The following is a 22,015-nucleotide window of genomic DNA, read 5'->3' as shown; positions in this document are numbered from 1 at the left end:
TGTTGGCTTTGTTTTCAATGTAGCCTGTTACTGGGTCCCATTTTCCACGGTTATCTCCATCTCCTCTAGGCCTAGAACTCTTTGAATTACTGCTAGACACACTTCAAAGGCTTCCCTCTCTTTCAGGGTTGTTGCTCATCTTCGTCCTTATGTGCCATGCGGATCTGATCTCCCTTTCCCTTTCTACAGTTGAACGCTGCTGTTTACATCAGGAATGGAGAGGCGTGGGCCCAAGGTTACAGACAGAGTCCTTTACGCTAAAGGAAGGAATCCCACAGCTCTGTCCAGTTCTGGCAATGGCTAATTTTTGTGTGGCCCTTGTATTGGGTCTCACCTGTTGCTTCCCACATTTGAGCCATGGCAAGGTGTCAGGCATGGATTGGAGGATATTCTTTTTAGTCTTCAGACTGGCCAGACAAAATGAATCCATTGAATCTCAGACAGGTTGTGGAAGCTTCTTCACTGGAGGATTTCAAAACGGGGCTGGATAGTCACCTGTCTTGGATGATTTAGACAAAACAAATCCTGCATCTTGGTAGGGGGTTAGACTAGCTGACCCTTGCGATTCCTTTTAACCCTCTGGTTCTATGATCGTAAGAAGATGGGCACATACACTTAAGTGTCTTTTCCTTAGTGAGGACCAACTCCAGTCTCCAATGGAAACCCCCTCAAGGCGACAGTCCCCTTCAGTAGTTCACCAAGAGCGTTATTTAGCACAGAGTAGAGTCCAGTGGTGGAAATGCACAGAGGAAATCAAGCTTTCCACGGACCCAGGTTAAGATGGCTGCCTCTCTGTGGTGAAGCTGGGAGGACTAACTAATCCCTTCCACTTCCCATCCTGAGGAGCTGCATGCCCTGACACTACCCTCTCTAGACTCCTGCTCTTGTGCCTTATGCGAAGGGTGGCTGCCTGGCCTGAGGGTTGGCAGGATAATGAAGGAACGAGTCTCTTCGTCTCTTGGGGTGGGGTTCTTGGAACAATCTCTCGGCAGACAGGTTTCCTTCACTAACATGAATTTCATCTGATAATCCTGTAGTCTGCGTTTTTCCTCTTAGCAGTCCTCAGCCATAAATATCCCTGCATGGCACACTGCTTCCTGAAGTGCGGTTCATGATGGGTAACACTCCTCTACCCCTTATTGTCAACTGTTGAGAATAGCCCACTTCCACCTTAATTGAATTGGCTCATTAGCACTGACCTCCCCACACTTGGTAAGGCAACTCCCATCTTTTCATATGCTGTGTATTTATACCTCCCTACTGTATTTTCCTCCCTACTGTATAGCCCACGAAAGCTTATGGCCAAATAAATTTGTTAGTCTCTAAGGTGCCACAAGGACTCCTCGTTGGTTTTGCTGATAAAGACTAACACGGCTACCACTCTGAAACTCCTCACTTAGAGTCACACCTGTCACGCCCCAGCTTGGACTCAAATTCACATGCCAACTCCTCGCTGTGCCTTTGCATGACTTGCTTTTGAATGGCAGCTAGGAACCTGGCCCCATAAGGTAACTGACTTGTTGCCCGTCTTACTCATGGGAGTAAAGAGGGTGGGGTTTGACTCTGTGTGTGGGAGCCTGCCTGGAGAGGGAGAAAGCCTGTGTGAGGCGGTGATGGAGGCAAAAGAGCCTTTGAAATCTTCTGTGGCATGGCAGAATTTGCTGGGGAAAACCTCCATTTCCCCCCCCCCCTTCCCCCCTCCCAATTTAAATTGGTTGCCTTTGCCCAGTTTTTCAGAATTTCCCCATTGCTGGCTGTGGCCTGAGTTACTTTCTGTAGCTGGTCCTTGTGAAAGATGGCAGCTGAGCTGTGGGTCACAATAGCATTCCAGGGGTTGGGGCACAAACGGCTGTGGGGGGAGGGCCAGGAAAGGACTGGCCAAGAGGCGCAGTCGAGTGGAGAGCCGGGCGGGACCCGAACACTTGAGAGGACGGTGAGGTGGTGGAGAGGGGACCTGGCCACACGCTGAAGGTGGAACCATCCGTAGTGTGGACGTGGGAGAAGTGATGTAGCTGAACCAAGCTATGGGAGATAAAACTGGAGAAAGGAAGGGGCTCCCAAGCCTTCTGCTTGGCTAACTGATAGGGTGAGACTGGGTGCTGGCTGGAGCCAAGACAGGCCCATCTGTAGCATGAGTTTGAGTGTCTGGAAGAGGTCTGTGATATTCTGCCAGGCACCTCCTGCTTCTCCTCACCAGGGAGGGCTGTGGAGTATAGCTGTCTGAGCACTTGTGCAGCACAGATGTGTGTGGCTTACTCCTAGCTGGGCTAGCATATGCCAGAGGGCACTGGATGCAGCCGTTGGCTGGGATGGGGTGTGTGCATGCTGAAACAAAAGGCTTTCTCAGGAGCCCCAGGACGATATGTTCCCTGGTATGCCCTTGAGGGGGCGGATTGGATGGGCTCCCCATCGGTAAAACTATGAGAGCCCTGCTGAGCAAAGGCAGGGGAGTTGTATGAGCATCCGTGTGTGTGTGTCCAGTCAGACAGTGCCTCTGTGTGCCCTGCCAGCTGATCACAAGGAAACCCAGCTCCCCCGCTAGCAATCCGTGGGATGTGTGTATCTAGTGACTGGCATAATGCAGGGCGGTGGCTTAGTGTAGCCCTCCTCTCCCCTTCCCAGGCAAGGCCTGCTACCTCTTAGCACCTCTGTGAAACCAGCTGGAAAATCGGATTAATACCTGGAGCCTCGCAGGAAACTAGACACTGCCTCTTAACTGAGTGTCCATGAGGTGCTGCATTGCCAGCCACTCTGCTTCTGAACGGCAGAGAACTGCGCCATGCTGGTGGGTTCGATCCCTGTTCCTCCATTATCCTTGTCCTTTGTGTGTTACTTGGGATGGTCTACTGCAGCCCTGCCATGCTGCATGCTGTGTGTGGCTGAGGACTGCTTGTCCTATGCACAGCGCCATGCTGTGCTCCGCAGGCCCTGCCCCAGATACATGCCCCCATCCTTGAGCGAGGGGAGGACTGGTAGCGATGGACCAGACCACGCTTGCAGGTGTTGTGAGTAATCACCTGCTACCTGCTCCTCTCAGTGTAGCTTCAGACCTATTCGGTGTAGCTCTTCCTGTGGTTTTCTCTGCTCTGTGTTCTGCTGGTTGGACAGCTACTCGGTCAATTGCTGCTCACAGACCTGTGGCCTGGTAATGACATTGCTGCTAGCTATGGGAGATGGTGTCTTCCAAGCGCAGTGCTGCAGAGGGATGCACTCAGAATGGTTGCAAACTGTGTGTGTTGCTCTTTGAAATAGTTCCCGTGGTGGTCCTGGAGGCTCATGCTCAGCGGGAGTGTGTCTGATCCGTACCAGCTGCTTCCCACAGCTGCAGCCAGGCACAGATGTGCTACTGTTTCTCAGCAGCAAGAAGATGGGGGCAGGCAGTGTCAGCAGGAGGGTCTTTACAGACAGATGGCCTGGTTTTTGTTGTGTTTCTTGTCCCTCACTGGCTGACCTGGCCTGCTCATTAGAGCAGGAGCCAATCCAAGCAGATCCTCCTTGCGTGATGCTCAGATGAGCAAGTAGCTCTTGGCCACACAGCTGTGCTCTCTTTGCCAGTGTCCAGGACAGAGGGGGACATGGGAAACACGCCCTGCATACGCAGCATTCCCACTTGGGCAGAAGGAGCCTCCCAGTGAAGAAGCTGGGAGAGGGACTTCACCCTGCTGCCCTGAGCATTGCAGCGTGACCCCAGAGGGGCTGTCGGCTTTTACGTCTTTTTTTCTGAGATGGTTTGCAGGAGGTTTTGGCAGCCGCTCCCATGTTTTTGCCCTGACTCTAGTCCACAGTCAGTGCTTGAAGCCAGGTTGTTGGAGCGGAGAGACACCTGGAAGAGGTAGGAGTGAAGCCTGCAGCAGGCGAGGTGCTCTCAATGCAGCCACCACAAGCAGCACATTCAGGCAAAGTGCAGGACTGAGCAGTGCGCGGATTGCCTCTGCTGTCATGGGCACCTCCGGGAGGTGCCGTTCCTGGGGCAGAGAGGGAAATGCAGTCTGATCTCCTGCGTGTGTTCACTGGGCCAGGCTGCTCCCTCGATCCCTGCTGGGTAGCACACGTGGGAGCCACCCAACAGGAGTGGTAGGGAGCTCTTGAGAGCTGAGGCACTGAACAGCTTGTGTGCAGAGCCTCCCCTGTCCTGGCCATAGGCACGCTCCCAGAGGCAGAGACTTGACGGTGCTCCCCGTGCATGGTGCACACTTAGGTGTGGCATGGACTGGGTGAGCTGAGAGACCAAAGTGCGTGTGCTAAGACTCCGACATGCCAGGTTGCTGGGAGGCAGGCAACTGCTTGTGCCCCTGCAGAGGGGCTCTCTGGGTGGCTCATACCCACAACTCTTGATATGAGGCTTGGAGAGGCTGGGAGGCACTAGCCCTACGGGCTGATTTGTAGAGCAGCAGCAGTGTGGGTCTCTGAGGCTGGGGGAGGAAGGATGGACACCATTTCCAGATCATTCCCTTTGGGATCAGAAACAGGCAGAGGCCCTATAGCCCCCCAGGGGAGAGAGCTTGGGTGCCAGGCTGCAGTGGTTTCTCAGCTGCCTGTAAACCCCATTTTTAATGAGATCAAAAGGATTCTAAAGCTCTTGGGCCTGGCGTGTGCCTGTTGGCCTCAGTGGACTGCCACTGGCAGGGTCTTTGTCCCAGGGAGTGTCCTAGAATCATAGAATATTAGGGTTGGAAGGGACCTCAGGAGGTCATCAAGTCCAACCCCCTGCTCAAAGCAGGACCAATCCCCAGTTTTTGCCCCCGATCCTTAAATGGCTCCCTCAATGATTGAACTCACAACCCTGGGTTTAGCAGGCCAATGCTCAAACAGCTGAACTATCCTGATGATCAGTTGGCAAGAGTAAACAGGGCAAATGCCCAGTTTTGCCAAAAAAGTGGGGTGTGACCTCTGGTGGGGCACGGAGGAACATGTGAGATGGGGGCAAGCAGCAATGTCAGCCCCGTGCTGGAGAGGAGGCTAGGGAGAGCGGCTTGGGCCAGCTGGCCCTGCACATGGGCAGGCAGCGGGGGTCTGGGACCGGGCCCACGTGGGTGGGGTGAGGGAGGCCACCATGGGGAGAGGGACTGTGGGCAGGCAGTAGAGGGCCTTGGGTTGGCCCCATGTACTGGGAGGGATGGGGACCTTGGGCTGGCCCCGTGCAGGTGGGAGGCAGGGAGAGCTAGGGAGAGGGGGGCCCTGTGTGCTGGTGGGCAGTGGGGGGCCTCGGGCTGGCCCTACACTGGCAGGAGTAGGGGGACCTCAAGCCAGCCCCAGGCAAGAGGCAGGGAGGGCTCAGGCTAGCCCCGCGCACAGGTAAGGGGCCAGGTGGGCTTCTGGCCGACCCATGGGGTGCCCTGTTTTCCCTTTGGGAAAATATGGTCTCCCTAATGAGAGGCCCAGGGAGGGATGGGGCCACTGTCGAGTATGACGAGTGGGGACTGATCCAGGCTGGGCAGGGAGGGAGGTGAAAGCACCCCATCTGCTGTCCTGTGCTCTCTAAGCTGAAGTGTCGAAAGCTGGCATGTGGGGGTGCCAGGCTGCCATCCAGAGCATACTCACTGGTCTCTGAGCCCAGCAGAGGCAGTGCTTTGCCTGCTCGTCAGTCCAGCCTGTGCCATGAGTTGTGGACTGGGTCTCAGTTCTGGGGCAGCCCCACAGGGTTTTCCTGGCTCTCCCTTGGAAGTGCAGAAATGCTAGTGCTGCCCTGTGTCCCCCACCCCCTCCTTCAGCAGGGCAGCCATAGCTCTCCTGATAGGGATCCACCCGCTGTTGGAGGAGAGGGAGCAGTGATGCAGGGAGCTGAGCTTCCAGGGAACCAAGACTCCAGACAAAGGCCTGATTCATTCAGCTGGGTGAAGCTGTCTGTCATTCTGTGACCACTCCTCCATGGCCTTGGCAGGGCAGAGAGGCCTTGGGGAATACGTCTCTGTCCGGAATGGAGCAGGGCTTGGTAGTGGGGCTGGAGAAGGGCTACTGCAGCCTGTGCCAGCTGGGAGCATGTCAGCGTCCAGAGGAGGGGGCTTGGAGCCATTACTTCTCTCAGGGAGTATGCTGGAGTTTACAGGAAGGAGCTAAGAGTCAGGAGATATAGACTTTCTGCCCCAGCTCTCTGACAGTGGGCAAGTTGTTCCCTTGCTCTGTGCCTCAGTTTCCCCATAGATAAAATAGGCATAATGCCTCCCTTACAGAGGAGCTGGTACTATGTATGTTGTTGATCTGCCCTTGCTGTCACTACCCCTGGCTTGGCATGGGGACGGATACCCCAGGTCCCTCCCTTTCTGATCATGTTGTAACAGATCATTGGTAGAGGAGTTGGGGTTTGGATGACTTTCCCTTTTCCATCACGAGGCTAGTTGTTGTGTGGCTCTAGGGATTCCTTAGCTCTGAACAGAGCAGCTGCCACAAGAGTTTGCTAGGGAATTGGACCCAGGAAAGCAGGCAGCCTCCCCATGCTGGTGGGGCTCAGTGAGAAATGTTGTAGATGAAGGGGGTTCAGGTATCACTTCAGGAGATTACTGAAAGAAACCCTCTCTCCACCAGGCCTGAAGTGCAGCCTCTTAGGTCAAGGTTTGGCTGCTGTGATGTCCAGCTCTTTCCTTCCCTATGCATCACCCCCTAAAATGGGCTCCTCACTGACCTGCAGGGGCTGTGCTGAGCAGAGATGTTGTTAGAGGCTGCCACGGTTCTATCCCAGGAAGGTTCTATCAGGAGAGATGTCGTGCCCAAGGCTGCCCTCTCTGCTGAGTGAGGGGCAGTATCCTGCCTGACAGGGAGCTGGCCACACCAGCTCTGCTCATCAGGCACTATATGTGTGATCCAGCTGAGGCCCCAGGATTAATTTCACAGCCAGGGGATCTGTGGCCAAAGGCAGTTGGCCACCTTTCTCTGAAGACTGTGGTGTTGTTTGAAAGATGAGCAATCAGATGTTGCAGAAGGTTAGTTTGGAAGTTGAGCATGTCCATCCTGGAGCCACAGCCTTTACCTGTTGATTGATTGCAACATGTGATATCCAAGGGCATTGCAAGTGCAGACTGCAGGGAGTAAGGCGCTTCCCTCCTCTTTGCCCACCATTGCCAATCAGAGAGTTTACATGGATCGCAAGGTTTACCTTTTGTGAGTTTCATTGCACCTTGGGCAGGTATTGCTGTTGCCAATTCCAGCAGCTGTCTCTTATATATCTTGTCTGTGCTGGTGATTATGAGTCTGGCTAAGGGGAGGGAACATGGAGTTCTTTACTGCTGCACTCTGTGCAATAAAAAACACATTGTAGTGTTTTCTGAGTGTCTTCATTTCCCCTTTTGGAGGGAACACTGAGCTTCTGTGCAGGCAGCTGGCAGAGCGTTGCTGGATTCTGGAAGTGGAACATTACATCATTGCCGCATCCTGCGCTGGAAATCTGGCTGCTAAATACAGAACTCTGGTTTGGAATTTGGTTTTTTAAAATTCTTCCTTTTCTCCAGGCGTTTGGATGCTGGAGGGAGGTTCTTGTGCAAGTTACACAGCCCCAGATGCAACAAAACCTGCTCCTGAATACTGCTGGAGTCTAGCAGACCTCCTTGGTGGAGACCTGGGGACCCCTTGCTGACTCACCTCTCTGAACCTGAGGGGCAGCGGATCCAATTCCCACCTGCACAGGCAGCCTGGAGTGTGTTTCAGGTGGGCTAACAGATACCTGGCACAAGGGGTCAGCCCAAGGCCTCATACCACTTCAGCCCTGCTTAAGGTGTGTGTAGATCTGTTACCATATAGACCACTTCCAAATGGGCACCTACTTATTTGCCAGAATCTTTGCATCAGCGAGAAGAAATCACAACAAAGGGCACAAAGCCCACTTTCCGTTCTTTCATTGGTCACTTTTCGCAGGCTGATGAGAGGGGGCTAGTGCAGAAAAGGTCTTATGTCTGCTGGTTGGGGTGGCCCCTGGAGTACAGACAGCTCCTGCTGGGCAGCTGTGAGCTGAGACGGCTGTCTCTCCTACTCTGAGTGAGTGAGTAATATACCTGGAAAACACTCCCCCCAGACGTTCCCTAGCCCTGAGCCATGGAGCTGAAGGCCAGAAGGGAGCGCTTGATCGTCTAGTCCAGGGGTGGCCAACCTGAGCCTGAGAAGGAGCCAGAATTTAACAATGTAGATTGCCAAAGAGCTACAGTAATACGTCAGCAGCCCCCCATCAGCTCCCCCACCCCGCTCCGAGCACCTCCCACCCACTGGCAGCCCCACTGATCAGCACCATCCCCTCCCTCCCGGTCAGCGGTTTTGTGGTATGCAGGAGGCTCTGCAGGGGAGGAGGGAGAAGCCAGGATACTGCAGGCTCAGGGGCGGGGGCAGGAAGGGCTGGAGTGGGGGCAGGGCCTGAGGCTGAGCCAGGGCTTGAGCAGTGAGCACCCCCGGCACATTGGAAAGTTGGCCCCTGTGGCTCCAGCCCCGGATTCGGTGCCTATACAACGAGCCGCATATTAACTTCTGACGATCCGCATGTGGCTCCGGAACCACTGGTTGGCCACCCCTGATTTGGTCTGACCTCCTGGATGCAGAGGCCACTCAGTGCTGTATATAGCCCTGTTCCCTGCCAGTAGCATTCAGAATGGGTTGAATTCCCTGCTAACCTGTAGCTGCAGCAATGTCTGTACAAAGCCATCTCTTTACCAGACTCTGAAAGCAGCTATAGCTGTAGCAGGGGCCATGTCTGAATCAGCCATGGAAAATCTAAAGGAAGAAGTAAGATTCAAGGGCTAAGTTTTACATTTTGCTCCATCAGTGGTGCAAAGGGGACAGAAGCTGGCTTCAGCTGCCCTCCCTGATTCTTTACCTGGTTCTGGCTCCTCAGCAGCCCAGCAAAAGGGATGTGCCATGGAGGGAAAAGACTGTGGCCAGGCTATGCTGCGCTCTGGTGATCCCCTCTGGGGCCGTTATAGCTGAGAGCAGCCCCTGGGGCCGGGATCTGGCTTTAGGAATTTAATGCATTTTAAGCAATAGAATTACAATGTGCCGATCTGTTAAAGATGAGAAGCAGGACAAGAGTTAAGTGGGTGCTTGGCTGATTTCAGATGTCAAATCCCCATCACCCAAAACATAGGGGGCCAGCGAAGAGGACAGAACTGCAGAAGTTATGCTCAACCTGCAGCAGGTTAGTAAATCTGTCTCTGCTGTGCCATGCAAGTCATTGCTGTGCAACTCCCCAGGCTATTTTATCCCTTGGTCTTTGCAGCCTGGCTATTAAATCAGTTATGATTTGCAATGGGACAAACCAGTATGGCCTGGCATGGGAGCCCCTAAGTCTCAGACTCTTGGGTGCTGTGGGTCGAGTCTCTTTCCTGCAGCAGGTGCCTCTGAGGTCTTGAGTTTTCCAAGAGCCATGAGTCTGGCAGGTGCTTCTGAGATGCGTGTGGGTGTGTGCTCAGATACATTCCCTCTGAGTCAGCAGCATGACTGTCGCCATCCTGGATGTTGACTCTGGTGCTGGTGGTATTCCTAGGTATGCCATCAGAGCATCACCCCACTGCCAGTCCTGAGTCGCCCCTTCTGGGAGGGGTGTTCAGAAACAGCCATCTGAAATGTCCAGCTGCGAGTAGAACAGGCGCTGGGTGGGTGCGTGAAGCTGGCCGGGGCTGGAGCTGTGCTCCTGGGTTAATCCGTGATTGTTCTTGGGCTGTTGGAGCACCTGGGCATGTGATTCTCAACCAGTGTGGAGAAAGCAAATGGGGCTGGAAAGGAAACAAGAAAATGTCTCCCCTGAAGGTAAGGGACATTTTTAGCCTTCATCCCAGTCATAGAATCATAGAAGATTAGGGTTGGAAGAGACCTCAGGAGGTCATCTAGTCCAACCCCCTGCTCAAAGCAACACCAATAAATCATCCCAGCCAGGGCTTTGTCAAGCCGCGCCTTAAAAACCTCTAAGGATGGAGATTCTACCACCTCCCTAGGTAACCCATTGCAGTGCTTCACCACCCTCCTAGTGAAATAGTGTTTCCTAATATCCAACCTAGACCTCCCCCACTGCAACTTGAGACCATGGCTCCTTGTTCTATCATCTGTCACCACTGAGAACAGCCTAGCTCCATCCTCTTTGGAACCCCCCTTCAGGTAATTGAAGGCTGCTATCAAATCCCCCCTCGCTCTTCTCTTCTGCAGACTGAACAAGCCCAGTCCCCTCAGCCTCTCCTCGTAAGTCATGTGTCCCAGCCCCCTGACCATTTTCGTTGCCCTCCACTGGACTCTCTCCAATTTGTGACATCCTTTCTGTAGTGGGGGGGGCCCAAAACTGGACGCAATACTCCAGATGTGGCCTCACCGGTGCCGAATAGAGGAGAATAATCACTTCCCTAGATCTTCTGGCTATGCTCCTACTAATGCAGCCCAATATGCCGTTAGCCTTCTTGGCAACAATGGCACACTGTTGACTCATATCCAGCTTCTCATCCACTGTAATCCCTAGGTCCTTTTCTGAAGAACTGCTGCTTAGCCAGTCGGTCCCCAACCTGTAGCGGTGCATGGGATTCTTCCGTCCTAAGTGCAGGACTCTGCACTTGTCCTTGTTGAACCTCATCAGATTTCTTTTGGCCCAATCCTCCAATTTGTCTAAGTCACTCTGTACCCTATCCCTAACCTCCATTGTATCTACCTCTCCCCCCCGCATCTTAGTGTCATCTGTGAACTTGCTTTCCTATGCTGCAGCCACGCCGTACGCACTTCCATGGCAACGTGCTGTGACATCACATTGCTTACCATTGGGATCCAATGGTGGGAGGGCCAGGAGTTGGAAAGAAGCAAAAGGCTGGGGCTGGTTTTCAGGGAGACTGAGCAGAGCCCTGTTAATTGGCCCTAATGATGAGAGACCCATTCAAATTAGTAACAAAATTGGATTCCAAGAACCAACACAATCCTGGAGCAGGGCTAGTGTCTCAGAGATTCCTGCAGTTGTTCGTCTTACCCATCGCAGTTGGGTTTAATTATTCATGACCATCCTTAGCCTGCTTGTGAGCACTCTTGAGTGTGACTGGGAGCAGTGCTGAAGTCTTGGTAACGCGAGCACTCGCTCCAGCGCATCTCTGCTCTTGCTGATAGAGGGGAGGAGATGGTTGCTGTGTGTGGATGGGAGCAAGTGAAGTCCTGTTGGATCTTCAGGAAATGCAGGTGGAACGCAGAGGAAACCAGTGGACCAGGGTACAGCTGGGTAGCAATGCTGTATCTTTATAAGGCAGCCCCTCCTTTCTCTGTCCTGATGGCAAAGTAACTCTTCCAAGGGCAGCATGTCAGTGTAATGAACAGCGTGCTGGGGACTTCGGTATGTGCTCTGGTTAGTACTGACCCCGACTGGCATAAAGAGGGTCTCTGACGGAGCTGCTTCTTGCTAACTCCTCTGCACTGCAGGCCCTTGATCTCCCTCCTGCATCATCTCCAATTCCATGTGTCTGTTGCAGCATTGGGCTGGCATGGGACCCATGCAGCCATGGCTTTCAAGAGCTTTGGGATCATTTCCCCCCCATCCCCTGTGATGGGAGCATTGCTGTTGATCCAGTTCCATCCTCGCTTTGGGCCCTGGCCAAGATGATCCATAGCCAAGTGCATGTCGTAGGAGCCAGGACCCTGGTGATTGCTGAGCTGACTCTGAGATGACAATCCCACCATAAGTAACAAGGAACAAGCTCACAAGTGGAGAGGATGTTGGGCAGGGTGCCTGCCCTCCCAGGTGTGAAAGCAGGTGCTCTAGGCAGCTGTCCAAGGGGACTCATTGTACAGGGGACAGATGCACAGAGAGGCTAAAGGAGGGCTAAGTTGACTGAGGATCTGTTTCAGAGTAGTGCGTATCTTCCCTGCAATGGAAGGTCCCATACAAAGAACTGTGTTGGGGGGATTGTGAGGACGTAGAGTGAAGTGCTTGAGTCAGGAAATACCAAATTTCATGTTCCTGTGTAACCATAACTCTGCCCCATGGGAGGTCACATTATGATGCAGAGTTTAAATGACAAATGGCCTGCTATTTCTCAAACCTAATACCTTGCTATTTCTCTGATGTAGTAACATACCTGATGTCTTACTGATTTTCTCACTTCTAATGGCCATAAGTCTCTCTGGTGCTGTTTTCCATGTATGTAACGCTGCAGGGGAACCAGGGGCCTTGTTGCAGGCTGAGCTCCTCGGCCTGGAAACTGAGGAAGGGAGGCAGAATGGAGCACATGTGCCATGGTGCAATAGCAAAAGGACCAAAGCGGACAGCATGGTAGACTAGCCCCATCGTTTCAGGCATACAGCTGTAGAGGAGCCCCTGGTGGCAGAAACAGTGAATGTGGATGTGGATGAGTGTACATTGTGTTGGGTGGATGGGTTTCTCACTGCACATCCAATCCTTGATTAACTTATGCGAAGCCTGCACTGTCGCTGTCCCCACAGAGGACTGGCTGGATTTGGGATCTGATTTGCCCAAGACCATCCTTGAAGAGACTCACTGCAAATATTGAGCTGGCTGAAATCTCAGCATGTTGCTTGGTCCCAGGAGGGTCATGGTGAGTGGGCTGCAGTCTCAACTCTGTGCTGTGCCTGAAGCTGTACCCTGGAAGGGGACGGCGATTGTGTATTTATAGAGCAGATACGGCGAAGCGGCAGGAAATTGGAACTCTTTTTTTTCTCTCTCTGAGTGGTGATTTATAGGACTTTGAACACAAATGGGATGTCAGTGCCCTGGAAGTAGGTTGGGTGTCTCCAAGCTATTTCCTCTGTTGGGAGTAAACAATGCAGCCTGGAATACTCCCTTGCTAATCCACTGGCTGACGGCCTGGCTAAGCGGTGGCTTGTTTGCGCTCCCTTGGGGAGCATGGGCCCATTGTTCAGAGCAAGATAATTTTCTGTAAACATCTGCCACATGGAATCAGAGAGCTCAGCTGGGCTTGACTGCACTGTGGCCCAGCAGGATGTCTGGTTGAGAGCTTTGTTCTCCAGTGGAGGGATCTGGGCTGGGCGGAATGCCCTACCCCCATCATGTTGAGGTGTACTGTCTCACTGATGTCAGAGTTACTCCTTTAAGTTGAGGGGGATGACGTCTTAGCAGGTCTCCTACTCCCCAGGGACCCCCTTAACAGGGGTTGCGAGGTCCTTTTGGAGTCTCTTCCACTCCCTGGTGCCGAGGAGGAGTTCTTAGCCCGTGAGCAGCCTGAGTGTATGGCAGGTTATGATCTCAGGAGATTTCCTTCCGGGCTCTGCTATTTGTGTGGTGTTGGGGGTTGGGGGTGGGTTTCTGAGCTTTACAGTTCTCCTTTCCCTCCACCTCCCACGTTTTCCACTTCACCTCCCACCGCCAGGCCTGGCTTCATGGAGAATTGCCTGGTGCTGAGGTGCTCTGGATGTGGCTCCTGCTGGACCCTCAGGGATCGCTGCAGAGTGAGACAAAGTGTTCACCCCCCTGGGTCCCAGGCCTTCCCATGTCAGAGGGTGCCAAGCGTCCCACCTCTGTGGTGTTAGCCCACCATCTTTGTGAGCATGGGCTTTGGAGACCGTTCACAGTCCAGATTCCTTCCCTAAGGATCTGGTTACAGTGTGGTCATGGCCAGTAGCTGAGCCGTGCCTGCTCCGCCTTGTGAACAACCAGCCTGAAATATTAAAAAGCAGCCGTCCAATGCTGCCAGACTCACGGAGAGTCTTGGGCGTGGGGGTGGAAACGCACTTGGCCGGTGGCAGGGCTGTAATGGAGACAGCCTCTTTGTCGTGATCTCTGGCCATTTCCTGCTGCAGTTCATTGCTGTAAGAGGGTGATGGCTATTGTTGATGCTCAGAGCAGTGGGGAGAGGAGAGTTCCTGATTGATGCTGCTGAAATTCAATCCAGGGGTTAGCCTGACCTTCTCTCCACCATGACAATGCTGCTCACGCCGTTTGTGCTCTGACACCAGGCTCAGCTTACAGCTTTCACGCTCCATTTCCCCTGCCAGGAGGTCTGTGGGGGGCCCGGTAATGCCAGGCAGGCTCTGTGTGCCTGCCTGTGGGGTGGCAAAGTGCTTCCAGCTGTGACCCAGGGCAGAGGGAAGCAGGTGCTTAGGAGCCATGCTTGCCTTTGGAAAGTGCTTGGAGAGACATGAAGCTGTTTAAGGCTAAGAATGGTTTATTTGTGACGTAGCTTTGGTTGTCTACAGGCACCGCAGGCTCCATCTGCCGAGGCAACTGGGAGCTGCGGGGGGAGGGCATGCTCTGAGCCCTGATCAGCACAGGCCCTTGTTGCATGCTGGGCTGTGATGTGTGGTGCCGCTGTAGTGCTGCGCCCTTGTAGCTTGCTCCTCAGGAGCAGGGAATGGCTACACGTCATTTCCCTGGGTTCGCTGATGTTGTGTTGGGGTGGGGGCTGGCTCCCTGCCCTGGATTATATGGGTCAGGGGCAGTGGGCTTTTGCGGTGACAGGAAGCGTTAGGGACCCACATCTGAACCCAGACCCAGTTCATTGCCTTCAGCTGGTTCAGCCAATGAACCTGGCATCCTTATTGTGTCTGTTCGTGTCTTCAGCCATTCTTAAACCCTGCAGCCACCCTGGGTCTCTGGTCGCTCAGTAGTGGTCCATGCCCACGTGTTCTGGTCCTGCTTCCTGCTCCTGGCCCTCACTCCTTGTTCCTGGCTCCTGCTCCTGGTTTCCTCCCGCTGGCTGCTACCCCCTGGTCCGGCTGATACTCAGGTTCTGACCCTCAGATTCATCTCTCTGCCTAGACATGGTATTTAGTGTCTAACCACAGCACTGGGAACGTCCACACTGCAGTAAAAGACCTGCAGCATAGCCGTGGCTGGCCCAAGTCAGCTGACTCGGGTTCACAGGCGTTGGGCTGCGGGGTTAAATGCTATGTAGACATTTGGGTTCAGGGTGGAGCCTGGGATCTGAAACCCTCCCTGAAAATGGGGCCTCAGAACCACAGTTGCCAACTTTCACGTGGTAAATAAGCACCCTGACTTTCACAATAAGCCAAAAATCAAGCTAATCCCATTTCAAAACAAGGCCAAAACAAGCCAATCCCTAAGAATCCCAACACTCTAAGTGACTAGATTCCTCTGGCGTGCAGTCTGGGACTGTTGTGGGGCTGCTGTGCACCCCTCACTCTCTCTTCCCCCTTGCCCCTTCTTGTCCCCCCTTGCCTCTGCTTGCCGGGAGCCGATCAAAAAAAAAAGAAGCAACAACCTACAACAAGTCCAACAAGCTACAAGCCAAAAACTAGAAAACAAGCAAAAACAGTTTCTGCAGTTTCTCGTTTAAGTCTCTTTTTGAAGTGTTTTTGTTGAAGAATGGCCACTTTTAAGTTTGTTATTGAATGTCCAGGGACATTGAAGTGCTCTCCTACTGGTTTTTGAATGTTACAATTCTTGATGTCTGATTTGTGTACATTTATTCTTTTGCATAGAGACAACAAGAATTGTCTCCCTGGACACTCAATAACAGACTTAAAAGTGGCCATTCTTCAACAAAAAAAAACTTCAGAAAGAGACTTCAGAAAGAAACTGCAGAACTGGAATTAATTTGTAAACTTGACACCATCAAATTAGGCCTGAATGAGACTGGGAGTGGCTGGGTCACTACAAAAAATAATTTTCCCTCTGTTGATACTAATACCTTCTTGTCAACTGTTGGGAATGGCCCACATCCACCCTAATTGAATTGGCCTCGTTAGCACTGACCCCCCCACTTGGTAAGGCAACTCCCATCTTTTCATATGCTGTATATTTATACCTACTCACAGTATTTTCCACTCCATGCATCTGATGAAGTGGGTTATAGCCCATGAAAGCTTATGCCCAAATACATTTTTTAGTCTCTAAGGTGCCACAAGGATTCCTTATTGTTTTTACTGATACAGACTAACATGGCTACACCTCTGAAACCTAGCCAACAATCATCTCACAAGCCAACTAAGCCAAAACAAGCCAAATTTCTATGATTTTTTTTTCATGGGTTTGGCATGTCTGTTCAGAACCCAGGCTCCAGCCTAAACCTGAACCCAAATGTCTACACTGCAGTTTTTAGCCCTGTGAGCCTGAGTCAATTGACGTGGACTCTGAGACTTGATGCTGTGGGTTTTTATTATAGTGTAGATGTTCCCTCTGACCCTCAAGTCCTGATTCCTGGCTCTCAGCTCCGGCTCACGCCCTAACCATGAGGTGAGACCACCCATGGTCCGGTACCTAACAGAGAGGCGAGGGGGAATGCCTGATGCAGCTGGGCAGCCCCCACTCAGCAGAGCCAGGGAGTCCCTGGGTGCATGTGCAATCCATATTGGATTGGTGACTCTCCCCAGTCCAGAGTCTCAGGGCAAGCCTGACCTGTGGGAGCCTTACTGCCCTGTAGATTGCACCGCCTGGTTGTGTCTCTGAGGGCCAGTGGCCAGGGCCTGTTGGGATGCCTGGCCTTGTCTGAGTTGCTGGCTCTGGGGGGAGGCGTGGACAGGAGTAAGGGGGATGCAATCCTGAAAAGTTTGGGAACCACTGTTCTAGCTGCTGGGCCAAATTCTTATGTTTCACCTGTGCAGCTCCACTGGAGTCAATGAAGATGTGCAAGTATAATGGAGAGCAGAATGTGGTCTGCAAAGTCCTTGCTACTGGGGACTTTGAGTGAACCAGCTCAGCTTTCAGATCCCAGATAGTGCAGGTATGACAGGTAGAAAAAACCTCTTGTCTTGCCCCCTTTTGACCCAAGGCGTTCGCCAAAGTTCAGAGACTACCAGTTTGTTTCCATTAGGAGGAGAAATTGGTGATGGATTCAGGTATTTCTTGGAGGCAGTTCTGTTTGTTTACAAAGAAGTTGCATAAAGTCCTGAACACAGTAGGGATTAAACAGCAGGAGGTAGTTTCTTTGCTTCCAGTTCCAAGCTTCTTTCCAGCCAGCACTTTGCCCAAAAACCCTTTCTTAGCTTTTTCTTAGGGTCATGCTACCAGGGCTTCTTTAGTCTCACTGTGTTTGGGGTGCCTTCTCTATGTACTTCTGTGGTGTTCCAGCCCCTTCTCTCCCACATGCACAGCTGGAATCAAAATCATTCCCTATCCCGGTATTTACATTCACCCCACAGAGAAACCCCTCCGCCCACATAGTTCAGACCCCTAAGCCGCCTGTTGTTTTGGAGGGTGGCTCCTGTTGTTCTGGCTATCCCTAAACAAGAGGGGCATTTAATTGTTCCCTCATTTAGTCTGAATGGAAGGCAGCTGTTACACCCACCACCTCCAGTGTGGTTTTTCTCATGTTCCAGTATAACAACATGTAAACAAAACAAATTTGACATTCCTCCCCCCACAATGAAGCCAATGAGAATACATAAACAAACATAAACAAACCCATAATGCCATTTTCAGTCGCATTTAGAGTAGAAGTGCACTTCAATCCTGCTGCTTTATTTGCCTGTTAAATATTTCATTTGGCTTTTTATGACTTCATTTTATGGCAACTTTAATTGAATTTTACCGTATTCCAGCTGTTGTGCAGTGCCCAGAGTGTGTGCACCCACGTCTGTATGTGTCAGAGAGAGAGAGAAAAAACAAAAATGGGGAATTAGTGGGTGTGAAGAACAAAGACGGATCCCAGCCCTGAAGAGGAAATGGGAAAGAGGTGGGAGGCAGCGTAACAAATATACTTGGTTAGGCATGCAAAGAAAAGATAAGGGTAGCAAAATGAATTAATGCTGCCAGAAGGGGTTTGGGGTAGAACAAAAAGGACTTTCATATAAATATCTTGGGCGGACAAGAGAGATGGAGGGTGGAGTGGGATGGAACTGATTCAGAAACAGCAGAGATACTGTGCTTATTTAGATTCCTTTTTAATAATATAAAGCACAGATGCCTGGGCAAAGAGGGAATAAGGAAGGTTTTGTCAATATGCTGGTAGCTGTTGATAAAAACCCCCATGAAGTAACCCTGATGGAGGGTGTGGGAGAATGTTGTGTATGTCTCTGCAGGTGTGGGTGACGTGTGCCCAATTTTATAATGCTGTAGGAACTGATTTATGGGTTTACAGAGCCACTGACAATGATCCATCGCATTCTAAGGAGAGAACCAAGAGATAGTAAAAAGAAAAGGAGTACTTGTGGCACCTTAGAGACTAACCAATTTATTTGAACATAAGCTTTCGTGAGCTACAGCTCACTTCATCGGATGCATGTAGCTCACGAAAGCTTATGTTCAAATAAATTGGTTAGTCTCTAAGGTGCCACAAGTACTCCTTTTCTTTTTGCGAATACAGACTAACACGGCTGTTACTCTGAAAGAGATAGTTAAGCGTTTGAAGGAAGCCTATGAGACACCAGTCCTAAAGAAAGGCAGCATGGCCTAACCCGTTTCTATCTGGTAACTCTAGCTTGGGTTTCTGCTGAAGGAAGTGGACAAACATCGGGGAGAGATCTAAGCGGCAAGAGGATGCTAGAATCCCGAGTGAGAAGTGGGCCTGGTGCACACAGCCAGCCTGCATTGCTCCAGTTGTGTGCTGGTATAATGCGCTGGTTCCAGTTCTGTTAACCTGGTATAAGGGAAGGGGGAATCGGATCGCTAAACCTCCCACGCAAACACGGTGAATTTAGAAGGCTAATGGCTGACTGGAGGGCGGAAGATGGTCTTCTAGGGAAGGCATTTGGGGCCTGGGATCTTTCTCAGAGTAGGTGTGAGTGCAGTGACATGGCCTGCTAGCTGCCCAAGGATGCTGGGAGTAATGCTAAATAGCAACATACAGCGTAGGGATGGCAGGAGGTAGGTCTGGAGCAGGGTACAGCAAGAGTCATTATGGGCAATTATTCTTCAGCCCCCTGGGCCCTCACTGGCTGGTGTTCCAAGGTTCAGTCCTTTTCCCCCTCCTGTCCAATATTCTTGGAGCTGTAGGGAGAGCCAGCACAGAACCAGGGCCGCAGTGCCAGGAGTACCTGGACAGCACACATTCACAGCACAGTCCAAAGGAGGGATTGCAGCTGTTGGGACTAAGCCCTGATGCATCTGAGGTGATGGTGGAGGAGGAGGGACCTTGCCACAGTCGGCACCTGTTGGATCTGTCCGCAGCCATGGGGGCTCCTTGGCTCTGTCCTGTGCCTGAACACACAGATAGCCACAGTGTGAGAAACACCCCCTTCCTTCTGTGCCTGGCCAGGGGATGACGCTGGTCCTTTTAAACATAAACCTGATACACACTGTAGCCTTAAGACTCAGCTCCTGCCATCTCTTACACCTGGGAATGGAGCCTTGGGCTCTGGGGAAGCTATCTGTGGCCCAGAACGCAGCAACGTGGCTGCTCACTAACATGGATTGGTGTGATCACCAGTCACTGCGTGGGCTTCCCATTGAAACCAGAGTCCAGTTCAAGGTTGCTGCTCTGGCTTTCGAAGCCTGGCATAGTAGCGGCCTCAGAAGAATGTTGATAAATTGGAGGGGGTTCGTTCAGACAAGAACAACGGGAATGAGTTAAGGGATAGAAACCATGCCTTGTAGCAAGAGACTCAAGGAGGTTGGTCTATTTAGCTTAACAAAGAGAAGGTTAAGGGGGGACTGACATGGGGAACAGATATTTAATAATGGGCTCTTCAGTGTAGCAGAGAAAAGGTCTAGCACGATCCAGTGGCTGGAAGTTGAAGCTAGACAAATTCAGATTGGAAATAGGCTGTAAATTTGAATAGTGAAGGTTACAAACCATTGGGATAATTTTCTCTATCATGGCAATTTTAAAGTCAAGATGGGATGTTTTTCTAAAAGATCTGCTCTAGAAGTGATTTGGGGGCAGGTCTCTGGCCTGGATTTTACAGGAGGTCAGATTAGCTGATCACAACAGTCCCTTCTGGCCTTGGGATATATGAATTCCAACTCTTCCGTGCGGTGATGAGCTTGCACAACAGCTTGCTCCCTTGGGGGAAAAGTAGTCAACAAGCAAGAGGAGCCCCGTTTCCACAAGACACAGAACTTTCCCAGAACCTGGACTCAGGCTCTTGAATGTGCTGCCTTTCAACATAAGAGACCAGCATCCTTACCACATGCAAACTAAATGCAGAACCTACCTCTTCTGCATGGCTTTCCCCTCATGAGGCACAGAGGCATCCTTGCTTCACATAATGAAAAATTCTAGTAAGCTCTGCTCCTTCTAGCCAGCAGGGCTGGGGGGAGAGAGTTTGAAATGTTTAATCTTTGTGGAAGGCACAGCAAAGGGTGACCTTGCAAAGCCTAGATAAGATCGGTGTTGCTGCTGGATCTGGTCTCACATAACATCTTTGTTTAGTGTGCTGAGTGGGAGAGGAGAGATACTAGATGTATGGGCAGGAAACACAAAACGAGATTTCACTTGGCCCGGTTAAGCGAATGCATCTGGGATAAACAATCAAAGCCATTCCTGTTCAGTAGGTGGGAGAAGTCTGGGGAGCAGCGATAGAGAGACCGACCTAGGGTCAGAGAGATGAACTTGTAATGTGACTGTACTGCACAAGCAACTGTGATTTTTTTTTTTTAGGCTGAATACACAGATGCTTTCCAAAGTGTGTGGTTAATATCGTCCCTTACTATATATGGCTCTTATGTGACCACACCTAGGTGACTGTGTTCCTTTCTGAGCTCCTTCTCCAAGAATGCTGACAACCCAGGGCCTTTAGGGATGGATTGGACACAGCCTTGTTGCTAAAAGTCAGTTGTGTGTAAACGCTCTTTGTCGGCACTTTTGCCTACAAAATACTTCCAGCCTCGCAAGCGCCGTTAGTTTTGTCGTCAGGAGAGTGCTCCTGCCAACAAAACTGCGTTCACGTTGCCACTTGTCGGCAAAACTTTTGTCTTTCATGGCGGGGGGGTACCCGTGAAAGTACAAAAGTTTTATCGACAACTTCGCAGTGTAGATATACCCTTATTAGTGACATGGCCGTGTCGCTAAAAGCTGTGTAATGTAGACAAAAGGGGCTGAGTTGAAGTGGAAGTGCTAATGGACTACAAACATTTGAATAGCAGCGGGATCTTTAGGGCGGTACAAAGAGGTATAAAGAGAATCAATAAATAAAAGGGAACATCTCTGATATTTAGCCTGTATCTTCCTGCCAGTGAGATTATGAAATGGTTGGAATAGTCGCCAACGCCCAGATTCTCAAGGGACTCCCTCCCACAGCTGGGGCCATTTTTTTCCAAAGAGCCCAGCTCCGTTTAAACAACTACAGAATTGCCAGACCTTTAGCAGTGCTCTGCCCCCAGCAGCGCCTGCTGGGACACCCGATTTTAACATGGGGTGCTGAGCTCTCTTGAAAATCTGGAACAGTTGGAGACTCCCAGGAAGCTGCATTCCTGAAGACATCTTAAAAATCCTCTGGGACTAGCAGGCAATTGGGACTGATCCCCAAACCTACCCTTTGTATGGGGAGATCCTGAGCTCCCTCCAGTCTCGCAGTGCTGCAGAGAGGTGGTGGGGGGAGACACTGGGCCCACCCCTGACTTGTGAGGCAGTGCCCTCTGGCAGTGCCCTCAGACCCTCCTCACTCCAGCTGTCTCAAAGGGCTCTGTTCACAGGTCTCTGTCAGTTATGCATGTAAGGTTCTCACCAGAGAGAATGTCCCTCTGGGAATTGGGCTGATGGGAGGAAAAGGGGCAAATTCCAATCTTCGCTCATAAGCTCAGGTCTGCTCAGTGTTGTGGTGGGAGCGCTGAGCTACACTGAAATGTATCAGGAGTCAGCAATTCAGTAAGGAGATGCTGCTTTCACCAGGACATACCATGGTGCTGGGGGGCTGTGATGCAGGAAGAGCAGGCTGACAGATGAGACGTAAAATCCAAAGTCTTGACCATTTGTGGTTATTGATGATCCCATGATGCTTTTCACAAGCATCAGCAGTTAACTCCAGAGTCTTGGCTAAAATCTAGCTCCAGGGAATTGTAGTCTGCCTAGAGTGTAGACTTCATCCTGCAGAGCTTTTGTTTTTGTGTGTTTTTTGTAAAGCACCATTTATACTTGCAGAATAAAACTTCCATCAAACAAGGGATTCTTCTGCACTTCCTGACCTTACAATATGGGAAAGTGTCACTCTGAGCAATTTAACTGCATTTTGTTAGTGAGCCAAATGATTCCTGTGCCTCTGTCTAGTTGGT

At 51.4% G+C, this 22,015-nt stretch overlaps 1 protein-coding gene across 1 annotated transcript in view; it reads left to right on the top strand.

Annotated features, from left to right (window-relative positions):
• The window catches only part of LOC144269549 (cysteine-rich protein 2), a 56,547-nt gene that overhangs the window by 16,005 nt on the left and 18,527 nt on the right, over window positions 1–22,015 (top strand). The window lies entirely within an intron of this gene.

Source organism: Eretmochelys imbricata, chromosome 8, assembly GCF_965152235.1.
Source record: "Eretmochelys imbricata isolate rEreImb1 chromosome 8, rEreImb1.hap1, whole genome shotgun sequence".
NCBI classification, from domain to species: domain Eukaryota; kingdom Metazoa; phylum Chordata; order Testudines; family Cheloniidae; genus Eretmochelys; species Eretmochelys imbricata.
Note: the sequence above shows the minus strand (reverse complement) of the source record. Positions and strands in the feature narration are given on the sequence as shown.